The sequence below is a fragment of the Lycium ferocissimum genome, chromosome 12 (genome assembly GCF_029784015.1).
Source record: "Lycium ferocissimum isolate CSIRO_LF1 chromosome 12, AGI_CSIRO_Lferr_CH_V1, whole genome shotgun sequence".
Lineage (NCBI taxonomy): Eukaryota > Viridiplantae > Streptophyta > Magnoliopsida > Solanales > Solanaceae > Lycium > Lycium ferocissimum.
The window spans coordinates 48,034,319-48,050,053 of NC_081353.1; the positions used below are offsets into that span (position 1 = coordinate 48,034,319).

Below are 15,735 nucleotides of genomic sequence, written 5' to 3' on the forward strand. Positions count from 1 at the left end.
CAGTTGCTTAACCACACGTGAGAAAAGATCAAATGGTTGGATATCAAATTCCTGGAGCAATATTACAAGATGGGCACTCCACAACAAGATCACCATACGTCAACTACTGATTCAACCTAGTCGATTAACAGATCGAAAAATTACAATTCACCCCCTTCTTGCACTTTCAACTCCAAATTTCCTTTTTATGTTATACAATAAAGAAAATGTTTTTCACACAAAACATTGAACTAGATGTTGGATTTGTTCTTATCGTGATTTGTGGTTGAAACTTGGTTGACTGAAAGAGCTGTGTGTGAAGTAGGCATTTCATTGATGTTTACTGCTATTTCTCCTCTTATGGAAAATCTAGATCTCTTGTTGGACAGAAAAATTTAAGCAGCTGCGGATTGATACGCTCAAGTGGAGGATGAAATTTTGGTGCATATGTTATCGTGGAGGTAGAATTTTGATAATGCTAGTTAAAACTTATTTGGAAAGACATAATCTGGTGTCATCAGTTAGTATTTTGGTTCCTAATTTCCTCAGAGACCTTCCGGGTGTCGATCCGCTATCTTTGGTGTTTTACCTTGCATTCATTTTATCTCAGATTTCTCTTTCTATACCCAACAAAATTGAGTGAAATCAAAACGACATGCGCTTTTTATGTGTCTTATGTATCAGGTGAACAAAAACTAGGTTTATTGATGGATCTATCTCCTTGGACCTAAAGATAGAAACTGAGTGAAAAATAAAACCAAATGATTTGAGTGGCTTCACTTTCTAGAATTACACTAAATATTCATTCATCCTAGACCAGTTCTCCTATCTAAGTAATTTATTTCTCCTTATGTGACTTGTTGCGACAAACTTATTATAACCTACTGTTTTGAATTTTGTAGTAGTAAGCATGCATTTTGAGAGCTTAGTGCTTATTAGAACAAAGAGACACAACTTAGACATAATGGTGGAGTCTTTTTTCCCTGGTTAACAAAATTAATGTCTATTCTCTTCAACAATTGAATCTTTTCCATGTGTAGTCCTAAGATCTTTTCTAAGTGCTCACGTAAATTAGATGACTCTTTTTTTCTCTTCAAAAAGTGGGGGCCGCATGAATGCAGGCCCCATCTGCCACAAATTTGGGCGATTCGCGTTAATTGCCCTTCTTTTTGTGGTGATCTTTAAATTTTGCCCATCATATTTGTAGTTTTTAAGTTTTGCCCTTCACTTGGATACCTGAGGTTCTAAGTTCGAACCCCCGCTTAGGCATAAAATAAAAAATAATTTCGCAAGCCAGAGCTAGGAGGAGTGTATGCCGGATCCGGCATAAAGTCCTTAAGGAAAGACTAAAGTTATGCCGGAGGGGGCATAACTTTTGCTCAAGGCATAGTTTAGTCATGCCTTATGGGGCAAAACTTTTCCTTAAGGAACTATGCCTTATAGGACAGACTTTTAATTAAGGCATAACCAAAAGTATGCCCCATAAGGTAGAACTTTTCCTTAAGGCATAGACTTTGCCTTATAAGGCAAACTTTTAGTTATGTCTTAAGGAAAAGTTCTGCCTTATGAGGCATACTTTTAATTATATCTTATGAGGCACACTTTTAGTTAAGGCATAACTAAAAGTATGCCTCATAAGGCGGAACTTTTCCTTAAGGCATAACTAAAAGTTTGCTTTGAAAAGTAAAAAAAATAAAATATATGTCTCAAGGCAAAGTCTGCCCCCTCCGGCATAACTTTAGTTTTTCCTTAAGGATTGTATGCCGGATCTGACATAGACACCCCCAGACCTGCCTTGTGAAATTATTTTTTTTATTTTATGCTTGAGCGGGGTTCGAACCCAGAACCTCAGGTATCCAAGCAAAGGGAAAAACTTAAAGAACACAAATATGAGGGGCAAAATTTAAAGACCACCCCAAAAGAAGGGCAATCCGTGCAAAAAAGGGCAATTTATGGGTGGTCTTTAAATTTTTCCCCTCATATTTGTGGACTTTAAATTTTGCTCCTCATATTTGTGGTCTTTATGTTTTGCCCTTTGCTTGGATACCTGGGGTTATGGGTTCGAACCCCCGCTCAGGCATAAAATAAAAATAAAAATTTCGCAAGGCAAGGCTGAGGGGAGTGTATCTTTGGATCCGGCATAAAATCCTTAAGGAAAAACTAAAGTTATGCCGGAGGGAGCATAACTTTTCCTCAAGGCATAGTTTAGTTATGCCTTATGGGGCAAAATTTTCCTTGAGGAACTATGCCTTATGGGCCAAGCTTTTGATTAAGGCATAACCAAAAGTATACACATAAGACAGAACTTTTCCTTAAGGCATAGACTTTGCCTTATAAGACAAACTTTTAGTTATGTCTTAAGGAAAAGTTCTGCCTTATGGTGCATACTTTTAATTATATCTTATGAGGCACACTTTTAGTTAAGGCATAACTAAAAGTATGCCTCATAAGGAGAAACTTTTCCTTAAGGGATAACTAAAAGTTTGCCTTGAAAAGTAAAATAAAATAAAATATATGTTTCAAGGCAAAGTCGGCCCCCTCCAGCCTAACTTTAGTTTTTCCTTAAGGATAGTATGCCGGATCCAACATAGACTCCCCCAGACCTGCCTTGTGAAATTATTTTTTTATTTTATACTTGAGCGAGGGTTCGAACCCAGAACCTCAGGTATCCAAGCGAAGGGAAAAACTTAAAGAACACAAATATGATGGGCAAAATTTAAAGACCACCCCAAAAGAAGGGCAATCCGTGCAAAAAAAAAATGCACAAATTATGACGTAGGCCACTTGGGCCGACCTTAGGTGGGCACCCCTCCAAAGTGAAATGGAGGTCACCAACCTAGGACATGGGCATTCATGATCACCCATTGACTCTGTCTAGGTAAGTATTAAATTAGACGACTTGATGCCCAAAAAGTGTTTCCACAATATGCTTCAGGGAATAAATTAATTGTTGGCATCTTTATGCTGTTAGCTAATGTGAGAAAATGATATTAAAAGTTTTTCATGAGTCTTGTTGTTGATTCATTGTAAAAGGGTATCAGTTGAGGACCTCTGTTGTTGGTGTCTTCACTTTTATTTTATAGCTCTGAACTAGGAATTACATCATTTAGCTGTGGGATAGTCCTATTTATGACAATTTTTTGGTAGAGCTAGCAAAACAATCATGGTGTTATTTAGAATTTTTCTGCAATCTGGTTTGGTTTAGAAGAGGTGAACTTGATCCTGGTTTCCAATTGGTGCATCTGTTTCCTGCAGAGGGCACATTAAGGTGCCTTTTATGTGTCTATTCTGAGTTATTTACTAGATCAAATTTAAGCTTCGATGTTTTTTGGGGGGTGGGAGGTTTCTGTAAATTGTTGTGGTTTATTGTTTTTGGAAAATGTTCATATGGGATCATTAGAAATTTGCTGTAGTTGATGGGTTGGTGTGATTGAGTGACTTTTCTTTGTTAATGTTGGAACTTTTTTGGATCATATTATTGTTTTCTTCTTTTCTTTTGAGCCGAGGTTCAACCGGAAACAACATCTCTATCCTCAAAGGTAGGAGTAAGGTCTGCGCACATCCTACCCTCCTCAGACCAGTAAACCCTACTTGTGGGATTACGTTGGGTATGTTGTTCTTGTTGTAGGGGAGGAATATAATTTTCAATAGAAAATTCAATATAATTTTCACTAGAAAATTCAAACTCATCAGAAGTTGGGTGGCTTATTGTTACACCTCGAATTTTCACACGTTAAAGTCACATCATGAGTAAGTAGACACAAGTTCAAAAGAAATTATCTTGAGGTTAAAAGGGATTGAGCTTCTTAATATAAATGGTTATAAGAGTCTATAAATAAGATTAGTAAGTGGCGGAAGGTTTGGAAGGTGAATGAATCAAAGAAGCATGAGTTTCGTCAAAAGTCGACAAGTTGGGAATACGATAACTTGTACTTTTGGGTGAGATTAGGAGCACTTCATATACTAAGCAAGTAATGATATGAATTATTTGAATCGTACAATGGTCGCTTGTAAAGTTTGGAAGTCAAACGAGTTGTAATACAAAAGTCGACAAAAGGCGTCGTAAGTTAAGTTTGTAAATTTCACTGAAATTTAGGTCAGATGTCGCGGGTTTTTCTCTCAATCTGCTTAGAGTTACAGGGTGCTCGACCTATCAAATCGAAGGTCTACGAGTCTAGTTTCCAGCGCATTTTACCGTTCATCGATACGACATCGGAGCAGAGAGATATTCGCATTCCGTCCAAGGATGTAAACTGTCACGGGACAGAAAAGCCCAAGGTCGGTGGCTGCCTGGTTCAATATCTATAAAAAAAGCCCCAAATTATTTTGAACCTCATTTCTCTCAAGAACAAACCCTAAGACACCTCCCAAACCCTCTCAAACATTACTCCATAATCCATGAACATATGAAGGAGCTAATCAATCCATCTTAACACAACAAAGACCGTGGCAATCACGAAACCTTCATTTCTCCATAAATTCACTTTTCGAAAGAAAACGTCATCTTGAAGAAACTTCTATTTTGGATTGATTCTGGGAATCTAAGGCATGTTTTATCCTCTTAATCATCTCCTTATGATTCTTCAAGTATTTAATCTAAGAAATTTGGAGGAACTCCCATGTATATGAACCATATGAACTAGTATGGATGAAATTAAAGTTGAAAGTCGCTTTATGTGGTTTAAATGTATTTTCTTGGAGTTGTGAAGGTATGGATGGATTTATAAGGAAGAATAGGAGTAAAAGAGAAGAAAAATAGCAGTCTTGAATGAAGAAATTAAACTACAAATGATCCGGCGAACTTTCGCCCGCAAGTTGTTTGATGAAATGCCTCAATGAGTATTTCCATATGCTTTGAACTTGGAATTGATCCCACATTGGTCGTATGATGTAGGTGATCATTCGTAAGGCATTCGAGGACTCGGGAAACATATATAACTCCGTTGACGAGGTATGTAGGGCTTTCTATTCTTTTAGTGGCATTACTAGATTTCAAATGATCTTTCATTGAAAATTTGTTCCGTTAACTTGGATCGATCGCGTTCCATGGTAATTGAGCTAACACATACTTCATCTATGACTTGTACCAAATTATGTTTCACATCTCCTTTTGGCTATCGATTAAAAGACTTTCTGTACAAGTTGTGTTGATTATGTTACAAAATGGTTAAGCTTACCTTTTTCTCATGAATAGCTTGCATTGAAGTACCTTTCACATTTCATATCCCTCTTGTTTATCAAATGAAGAATGATACTAGTTACGGTACTCTTCACATCAGAGTTGAGTTGATTGCACTTCCTTTAATTGAGTCAATCCTTATCTTCTTGTCTATTACTCCAAGGTGACAAACCTCTCGTTGGAACACTCTTTCCGATAAAAGCTGTGTCGATCATATTTCATAAGAGTTTGGCTAACTTTGGCTTCGTGTATAGTTCATAACAAGATGTTTCCCTGTACATTTACTTCTTGGCTTATTGATTAAAAAATGTAGCGACAATAACTATAGTCGCAGGGTAACGGCAATAGGTCACTCTGACTCTTCTTATGATATCTCTTCTGAGGTCAGTCTTGTATTGCACTTATATATATGTATTTATTTTCATTACCGAGCTGCGCTATAGTCGGTCGGGTAGGCACTTATATGTGCACCTAGATATGTTTCTTTCTTTACCGAGCCGTGTTATAGGTGGCCAGGTAGGCATGTAGCTGTGCACCTAGATGTATTTCTTTCTTTATCGACCCGTGTTGTAGGCAACCGGGTAGGCACGTAGTTGTGCATTACCACTTATCAGTTGGGCAGAGATGATGTTATGATGATGAGCTCACCCCACAGTGGGATTTATTATTGTTATATGACATGATATATGCCTCCACAGTGAGGAATGATTTTACGAGCACGCATTTACATTTATGTCATGGTTATGGTCGCCCTCAATGGCCTCGTTCAGAGTTTCAGGTTGCCTCTATATCTCCTCTTATTATTTATATCTCTTATGCTTATGTTATGTTTATGCTTACTACCTTACATATTCGGTACATCTATCGTACTGATATAATTTGTGCGCTGTGATCATGCCCATAGGTACAGGTAGACGGATTGGTGTACCTTTTTCAGTAGGATACGAGAGTTCAGCAGGGATGTTTGCACTTCATTCTCCGGAGTGGCTGGTCGCAGTCATTAAATAGGATGCATGATATATATATATATATATATATATATATATATATATACACACACACATATATTATAAGTATGGCTATAGATATGTCTGGGCCACTGTCCCGACCAGTTGATGCATAATAGTGCTCTTAGAGGCTTACAGACTATCAATCAGTGTACAAGTATTGTGTTTGGCCTTGTCGGCCTTCTGACTAGTTGTCTTCCTTGGTTGTGGCCTTGTCGGCCCTAGTTATGCATGTATGTGTTGTTGGGCCTTTTCGGCGTGCAGGTTGTCATGATATACTTCTAATAATTGTTATACAATGGCCTTGTCAGCCTATGTTTCTCATTACAGAGTTCAGATATCATAGTTGGTTCGCTCGGCCCTTTGGGTGCAGGGTGCCGGCCACGCCCCCCAAGGTTGGGGTGTGACAAACTTGGTATCAGAGCAGGTTTGTCCTGGGGATGTCTGTAAGCCATATCTAGAAGAGTCTTGATTATGAATGTGTAGCGCGCCACATTAATAATCACGAGGCTACAGGGCATTTAGGTTGTTACCTTCCTTGAAATCTAGATCGTACGGTTAGAGCGGAGTCACAAGTAGTCAAACTTCTATTTCTCACCTTGATTTCCTTTTCAGTAATGCTGATCTAAAAGAAATGTACGGTTAAGAGAAACTGAACAGGGACACTGTAAAAAGGTATTAGTCACTTTCCATCCTCTAATGTGAATCCAAGAGCTTTGGAGATTACCTTGCAGTGAAGTAAAGAGGTAAAGAGTTTGAACGATGTCTATGATTTTTGATGAGCTAGTATGAGTATCTAAGATATGTCCCCGGTAATAACTTACGAGGCGACTATCAGAATTTGTAAAGCCGACTGTTAAAGTTGTTTGTATCGTATTTGGGCTGCCTTGGCTTGACGAGATTCGAAAATTCATATCCGACTATTGATGAGATTACGTAATATTTTGAGATGTATATAGTTAATACAAGTTTGTAAGTTGAAGGAAAAGATGATGAAGTTGTGTTATAAACGGGTATTATATGACAACTTGACATGCTGAGCTTACTTTTGTTGTACAGAGTCGTAAGAAATATTGTTAGGTTGTGATTCGGTATTGTGGAAGATGTTCCAAAGTAAGATCTCCTTTCCTCTTTATGTGTGTGATTCGATGATGTCATAAATCTAAGATGGGAGAAACGGATAAATGGTGTACTTGAACTGATAGTTGTATCGTGTGTATATGTTGAGCGAGTTTTGTTATATTGAGTGGCTGAAAATGTGACGTATATGTATTCATGCGTGAGTTGATACTGTAAAATAAATTTTAAAAGGGAGTTAGAAGGGGTTAATGCCGTAAAACTATGTTAAAGCAGGCTCACCGTTCGTCGGCTGGTTGATAGACTTCTTTATGTTGAGAATAGTATTTCTTCTCTGTTGTGGGTTTGAATTATAAGGAATTACCAAGGGATGAAGGACATTATGTTAACAATAAGTGAAGGAAGAATGAGAGAGAATGGCCAACGACTCGATGAAAGTGAGTGAAAGAGGAGCAATTCAAAATAAAGTCAATGACTCTATGAATATAAGGTAATGTTATTACCATAACAGGAATCTATAAGTCAGAATAGTTAAATTGTTTCGGGAAAGTTTTAGGTTCGTAGGAACATCGAAAGCAAGTTTTGACGGAAGTTTCGCATCTAAGGGCAGGCCGACACAACCTGCGGCCACTAAGACACTACCTGTGAGACGCAAGCAGAACCTGCGGAGCCGCAGGTGGCGTCGCAGACCTTGATAGGGAGTAAAGGTCAGTGTTTTAATTTGGGAGCTTGTATGACGATCACTTAAGTTATGCTTGGAGACCTGTGCTAATGCACGTGTGAAGTTTGTAGATGATGCCTTCTGTAGGAGTGGTGAGGAAAAGAAGCAGGATTGGCAGGAGGACTGTTATAACAAAAATCATCAATTAATAGGAATACGAAAGAGATCATGACATGAAGGGATTATAAACATAGAGGAAATGGGTGACGATAGGGTGTTTGAACAGGATTCCTAGAGTAAATAAAGGATTAAGGTTGATAGAAAGATAGAAAGGGAATGGTCTAGTTATGATAAAATATAACGACAAGAAGCTGGATAAAAGGGATGGTAATAGTAAGAATCGAAATAGCAACATGGCGAGCTACATAATCCTAATCGGCGGACTTGGAAGCCTGATGAGATGAGGTTAGAAAACGAAGTGCCTCTAGAAGAAAGGTGAGCTTTATGAAAGAAAAATCAACATTTACAAGGTATCTTGAGAAGAAATTGAAGCATGAGAGATTCTGTAAAACGGATAAGACATTGATAGCTTGTAAACAATATAGACGCGAGGGCGAATAGCAACAAAGGAATAAGAAAATGTGTGACTCATCCAAGAAAATATTTTTTTATGGAAGCTTAAGGTAAATGATAAGAAGGGATAAAAGCAAAAAGGGAAGTGAAAGCTATCGCAAAGTGAATAATAGTCACCAACGGGTACGAGAGAAAATATATCAGTACATATATGAATATAGGGAGTGCTCGAAGTAAGAGGTTTACTACGAAGGATAATTAACTGAGGACGCAATGTTAAAAGGCATGGATGTTATCTCTACATGAAAGGGTAAAGCAAAAATTTCTTCGATATGAGGGATGTGGTGAAGGAAATTAAGTTGACGCACAAGGAAATTTTTTTGAAAGAATAAGACGATAGGAACAGAAGTTGTAATAAAGTAAAGTCATTGGAAAATATTGAAAGGACGATGTCCCAATAAGGGGGGGAAGCTGTCAAAGAAACTCTAATGTACCTGGTAATTAGGAGACATCAGGGAAAGTCACTACTAAAAAATTGCCAAAATTCGACGGACAAAAAACCGACGGACTGCGTCACTTTGAAAAATCGACTGAAAACAGATGCAGTGCGTCGGTTTTGTGTATTTCTAATTTTTTTATTTTTTTATTAAAAAACCGACAGACAATGTCGGTTTTTTCCGCAGAATTTTGAAATTATATTTCCTCCAATTTTTTTTTACAAAAATCGACGTCCCACTTCGGTTTTATTAAAAAAAAAAACTAATTAATTAAAAACGGACGGACAACATCGGTTTTATTTTTAAAAATATATTAAATAATTTATAATTCATTTTGTTTTTTAAAATATTAGTAAATGAATTTTTTTTAAAGAAACTGACGGACTACGTCGGTTTTTAATTATTATTTTTTTGTCAAAGGCTGGTAAACATTTTTAAAAAAACGACGGACCGCGTCAGTTTTTCGGTCGGATTTTCTTTTTAACAATATGATAGAAACGGGTTTGGCATATCATTTGCCATCTTCCCCAAAAAAAAATACCCACTTCTCAAATAAAAAACCCTAACCCACATCCCTATGCCCATGCCCGCCACCTGCTGCTAGCCGCCGCCCACCCACCGCCACCTGCATAGCCCAACCCCACCTACCCCAGTCCCGTTTTTAACTTGTAATTTGAGGTAGTTTCTTTTAAATTAGGGCTTTTAAAATTCTTTCAATCTTAGTTTTATTTGTAGATTTTAGGCCTAATGTTAGTCTATTTAGCTTTGTTAAACATCATTTGTAATGTTATTAATGTTGAATTTGTGAAAAAATGTAAAATTTATTTGACTAGTTTACTTTTTAGCTTTGTTAAACATCATTTGTAATGTTATTAATGTTGAATTTGTAAAAAAATGTAAACATTATTTGACTAGTTTACTTTTCATCTTTTTTTTTTTTTTTGACTTGAGATTGTGTTATATTTTACGTTCATTGTCAATGTATTTGTGTTAGCTTAGTTATCATTGTTTGTAATATTATTGATGTTGAATTCGTGCAAAAATATATACTTTATTTGACTAGTTTTTTTTTTATTTTTTTTTTATTTTTTTATGTTGGGATTGTGCTATTTGTTAGAATCCATAAGTCAGTAGAATTTTTATTGAGCATTCAAAATTAGAATTAGTTGAGATTGTGCTTTTCAAAGTTAGAATTGTTAAGTTATAGTATTTCTATAACCTCAAAACTAAAGTGTAAACTTTATTTGACTAGATTTACTTTTCAATTTTTAGAATTAGTTGGGATTGTGCTTTTCAAAGTTATATTAAAGTTAGAATCCATAAGTTATTAAAGTTAGAATTGCTATTGAGAATTCAAAGTTAGAATTGGTACGGATTGTGTTTTTCAAGGTTAGAATTAAGTTATAATATTTCTGTAACCTCAAAACTAAAATGCAGACTTTATTTGGCCAGATTTACTTTTCAATTTTTAGAATTAGTTGGGATTGTGCTTTTCAAAGTTATATTGAAGTTAGAATCCATAAGTTATTAAAATTAGAATTGTTATTGAGAATTGAAAGTCAGAATTGGCTGGTATTGTGCTTTTAAAAATTATTGATGTTGAATTTGCGAAAAAATGTACTTTATTTGACTAGTTTACTTTTCATATATATATATATATATATATATATATATATATATATATATATTTGCTTGAGATTGTGCTATTTTTTATGTTCATTGTCAATGTATTTGTGTTAGCTTAGTTAGAATTGATTGAAATTGTGCTTTTTCAAGTTATATTAAAGTTAGAATCCATAAATTATTAAAGTTAGAATTGTTATTGAGAATTCAAAGTTAGAATTGGTTATGATTGTGCTTTTCAAAGTTAGAATTGTTAAGTCATAATATTTCTATAACCTCTAAACTAAAATATAGACTTTATTTGACTAAATTTACTTTTTAATTTTTAGAATTGATTGGGATTGTGTTTTCTTAAGTTACATTTTAAGTTAGAATTCTTAAGTTAAAATATATTTCTATAACATCAATAATTTGTGGGTATATTTTTGTAGATGGATCGTATGTGGATGTATAATATAAATAATAGTGATCGTGTGGGTGTACATGATGAATTTGTTGACAAGTTTATCACACATGCAATGTCACTTCACCCTTTTCAAAATGAAGGGGTAATTAGATGTGCTTGTTCTCGTTGCCGGTGTAAGAAGTATTTGAAACCGGAAGCGGTTAGGGTTCATTTATATAGTTGTGGGACTTATGTTTTTGTTTGGATTTCATAATGGACTTATGTTTCATGCTTTATAGACTTATGTTAAAACTATGTAGAACTAGTTAATGGTACTTTTGGTTGGACATTTAAATATTTTTGAACTTTGAAGGTCTATTTAGATCATATTTGATGTGTTTAGATAGTGTTTGATGTGTTTGATTGTTACTTAGGGTGATTTTATGTGTTGTAGCTCTTTTAGAATTGATTTGGAACATTTTAGTCTTTGGTTTTGAGCAGGTTTTGGTCTTTTGGTATTTGTATTGGTTTTGTGCAGGTGTGGCTGCAGAAAATGCAGCAATTGCATGTAGGAAATTTTCCAGAAAACTAACGCAGCCCGTTGGTTTTTTTTATAAGATTTATATTATTTCTTTTTAAATTAAAAAAATTAAAAATTAAAAAAACTGACGCAGTCCGTCGGTTTTTTTTTTTTTATTATTGGATAAAAAATCGACGGACCATGTAAGCGACGCAGTCCGTCGATCTTCAAAAAGCGACGCTATGAAAACCGATGGACCGTGATGGGTCGGTTTCCCGTCAGTTTCAATGAAAAAACAGACGCGGGCCGTCGGTTTTTTCGGTCGGTTTTTGATATTTTTTTAGTAGTGAGTATACGTGAATGAAAAATGGGACAATCATCAAAAAGAAGACTAATGTAGAGGAAGTAACGATAATTGCAAGCAAGCTAAGGTTCGAGAAAGCAAATAGAAATTTCAGACAAAGACCAAATAACTAAGACAACTAAAAGGAAATTGAGAAGGGACATAGTTGTATTTAAGATACAGAGCACTGGGGAAGTGGAGGCCTGAACGCGATGTAACCATATAAGAGAGATACGTTATTCAAGCTAAGGATGTCAGTTCAATTAAGTCCCGAAGGAAAAGATAAGTAACGTTGCTAATAATAAGATGATACGGACCGAATCAAAGGGATTAGTAGATGAAAGGAACTAGAAGTGAAAATGGATATGACAACAAGACATGAAGAGCATCGACAACGATTGAACCAGTAGCCTGTTATCTGCTGAGGCTAGAGATGAAATATGTCACTTCACTGTGCAACAAAGCCAAGAAATATGCCCGACAAGTTGTTAGAAAAAGAAACCATTACACTCAGTTTGGGTTGCAAGGTGTAAGCTATAATATGGAATGTTATTTCAGGATTTGGCAACGTCCATCGCTAGTTTAATTCCCTTGAGAAATCGTGAGTGGAACTAGTTTGGGTTTGTTCAAACTACGTTTATAGTTGAAAGATTTTGCCAAATTAAACAGAAATAAAATGACTCAATCTCGTAAGATTTCAGTCCTTATCTTACCAAATTAAGGTGCACAATTCTAGAGGCCCTTCCAAAAAGATATATGTGCCCATACTATACTTACAAGTAACATAGGTGGTTTGAGTTCATCCCTAGTAATCGCCACCATCCGATTATGTAACTCTCAACGAGAAGATGGAGCCATGATTTGGTACGGCAAATAGTAATAAGGAATGAAAAAGGGTGAAGGACTAGACATCCTTGTCTCCGTTAGACATCTTAGCGATATTGACAAGTTTCTCAAAGCTGATAGGAATTCTATTCGGGTAACCGGCATCCAGACTTTGGAATTTCACTGGAATCACCACCCATGAAAGGCCTATTGAGACTCGTCGAGAAAGGTAGACTTATCTTGCAGTGGGACCGGCTAAGTAGTTGATAAGTTTGACGTGCTTAAGGAATTTAAAGTAGTTTATCCGGTGTTCTGCACATCTAAATATCATGAGTACCCCATCACTACCCCTGATCCTCGAAATCATCATCTACAAGCTACAAAGTTGGAACGCGCTGCCAAATAGGATAATGTCGAGGAACCGACATAAGGAGACAAGGGAAGATGTGAAGGCTGGATATCCCCATCTGTCTCAGACCTCAGATTTATACCGACACTCGTGTGATAAGATACCTCCTTTTCAGTTATATATATTGAATTTTTATATATCTTATTAGATTTTATTATTGAGACAGATATGGCCAGTATGTTGCAGACTTCAGCAAAGGACGGTTGAGGTAAGTTATGGCTAACCTATTATGATTTTTGTATAAATAGACGGTCGTGAGGGGCCAAATTGATATTGTTATGTTGTTGTGTGGCCCTGTGTGGCTTTGGACATTTGTTTGGGCTGTTTGACAAGTTTTGGATAGTCCTATTTACAGAGAAAACTCTGCCGAAATTTTTGGAAATCCCGAGAGTTAGAATATCCCTCAACATTCTAGGACGAATTTTCTTAAGAGGGGAAGGATGTTACACCCCGGATTTTCACACGTTAAAGTCGCATCATGAGTAAGTCAACACAAGTTCAAAAGAAATTATCTTAAGGTTAAAAGGGATTGAGCTTGTTAATATAAATGGTTATAAGAGTCTATAAATAAGATTAGTAAGTGGCGGAAGGTTTGGAGGGTGAATGAATCAAAGAAGCATGAGTTTCGTCAAAAGTCGACAAGTTGGGAATATGATAACTTGTACTTTTGGGTAATATTAGGAGTGCTTCACATGCTAAGCAAGTAATGATATGAAGTATTTGAATCTTATAATGGCTACTTGTTAAGTTTGGAAGTCAAACGAGTTGTAATACGAAAGTCGACAAAAGGCATCGAAAGTTAAGTTTGTAAATTTCACTGAAATTTAGGTCAGATGTCGCGGGCTTTTCTCTCAATCTACTTGGGGTTATGGGGTGATCCACCTATCAAATCGAAGTTCTACGAGTCTAGTTTCCAGCACATTTTACTATTTGTCAATACGACATCGGAGTAGAGAGATATTCTCATTTCCGTCCAAAGATGTAAACTGTCACGGGACAGAAAAGCCCAAGGTCGGTGGCTGCCTGGTTCAACATATATAAAAAAGCCCCAAATCATTTTGAACCTCATTTCTCTCAAGAACAAACCCTAAGACACCTCCCAAACCCTCTCAAACAATACTCCATAATCTATGAACATATGAAGGAGCTAATCAATCCATCTTGACAAAACAAACACCGTGGCAATCACGAAACCTTCATTTCTCCATAAATTCACTTTTCGAAAGAAAACGTCATCTTGAAGAAACTTCTATTTTGGATTGATTCTGGGAATCTAAGGCATGTTTTATCCTCTTAATCATCTCCTTATGATTTTTCAAGTATTTAATCTAAGAAATTTAGAGGAAATCCCATGTATATGAACCATATGAACTAGTATGGATGAAATTGGTTGGTTGAGCTGCTTTATGTGGTTTAAATGTATTTTCTTGGAGATGTGAAGGTATGGATGGATTGATAAGGAAGATAGGAGTAAAGGAGAAGAAAAATGGTAGTCTTGAATGAAGAAATTAAACTACAAATGATCCTACGAACTTACGCCCGCAAGTTGTTCGACGAAATGCCTCAATGAATATTTCCATAAGCTTTGAACTTGGAATTGATCCCATATTGGTCGTATGATGTAGGTGATCGTTCATAAGGCATTCGAGGACTCGGGAAACATATATAACTCTGTTGACGAGGTATGTAGGGCTTTCTATTCTCTTAGTGGCATGACTAGATTTCAAATGACCTTTCATTGAAAATTTATTCCATTAACTTGGATCGATCGCGTTCCATGGTAATTGAGCTGACACATACTTCATCTATGACTTGTACCAAATTATGTTCCAAATTGCCTTTTGGCTATCGATTAAAAGACTTTTCGTTTAAGTTGTGTTGATTATGTTACAAAATGGTTAAGCTTACCCTTTTCTCATGAATAGCTTATATTGAAGTACTTTTCACATTTTATATCCCTCTTGTTTATCAAATGAAGAATGATACTAGTTACGGTACTCTTCACATCAAAGTTGAGTTGATTGTACTTCCTTTAATTGAGTTAATTCTTATCTTCTTGTCTATTACTCCAAGGTGACGAACCTTTCGTTGGAACACTCTTTCCGATAAAAGCTGTATCGATCATATTTCATAAGAGATTGGCTAACTTTGGCTTCGTGTATAGTTCATAACAAAATGTTTCCCTGTACGTTTACTTCTTGGCCTATTGATTAAAGAATGTAGTGACAATAACGATAGTCGGAGGGTAACAGCGATAGGTCACTCCGACACTTCTTATGATATCTCTTCTGAGGTCAGTCTTGCATTGCACTTATATATATGTATTTATTTTCATTACTGAGCCGCGCTATAGTCGGTCGGGTAGGCACTTATATGTGCACCTAGATATGTTTCTTTCTTTACCGAGCCGTGTTGTAGGCGGCCGGGTAGGCACGTAGCTGTGCACCTAGATATATTTCTTTCTTTATCGAGCCGTGTTGTAGGCGGCCGGGTAGGCACGTAGCTGTGTATTACCACTGATCAGTTGGGCAGAAATGATGTTATGATGATGAGCTCACCCCACAGAGGGTTATTGTTATATGATATGATATATGCCTCCGCAGTGAGGAATGATTTTGCAAGCATGCATTTACATTTATGTTATGGTTATAGTCGCC

At 36.3% G+C, this 15,735-nt stretch overlaps 1 non-coding gene and 1 pseudogene across 1 annotated transcript; one reads left to right on the top strand and one right to left on the bottom strand.

Moving 5' to 3' along the window:
• The window catches only part of LOC132040544 (MDIS1-interacting receptor like kinase 2-like), a 53,831-nt pseudogene that overhangs the window by 19,455 nt on the left and 18,641 nt on the right, over window positions 1-15,735 (top strand).
• On the bottom strand, window positions 2,713-2,865 carry LOC132041234 (U1 spliceosomal RNA). Its single transcript, XR_009410941.1, has one exon. It is a non-coding gene; the product is annotated as a U1 spliceosomal RNA (small nuclear RNA).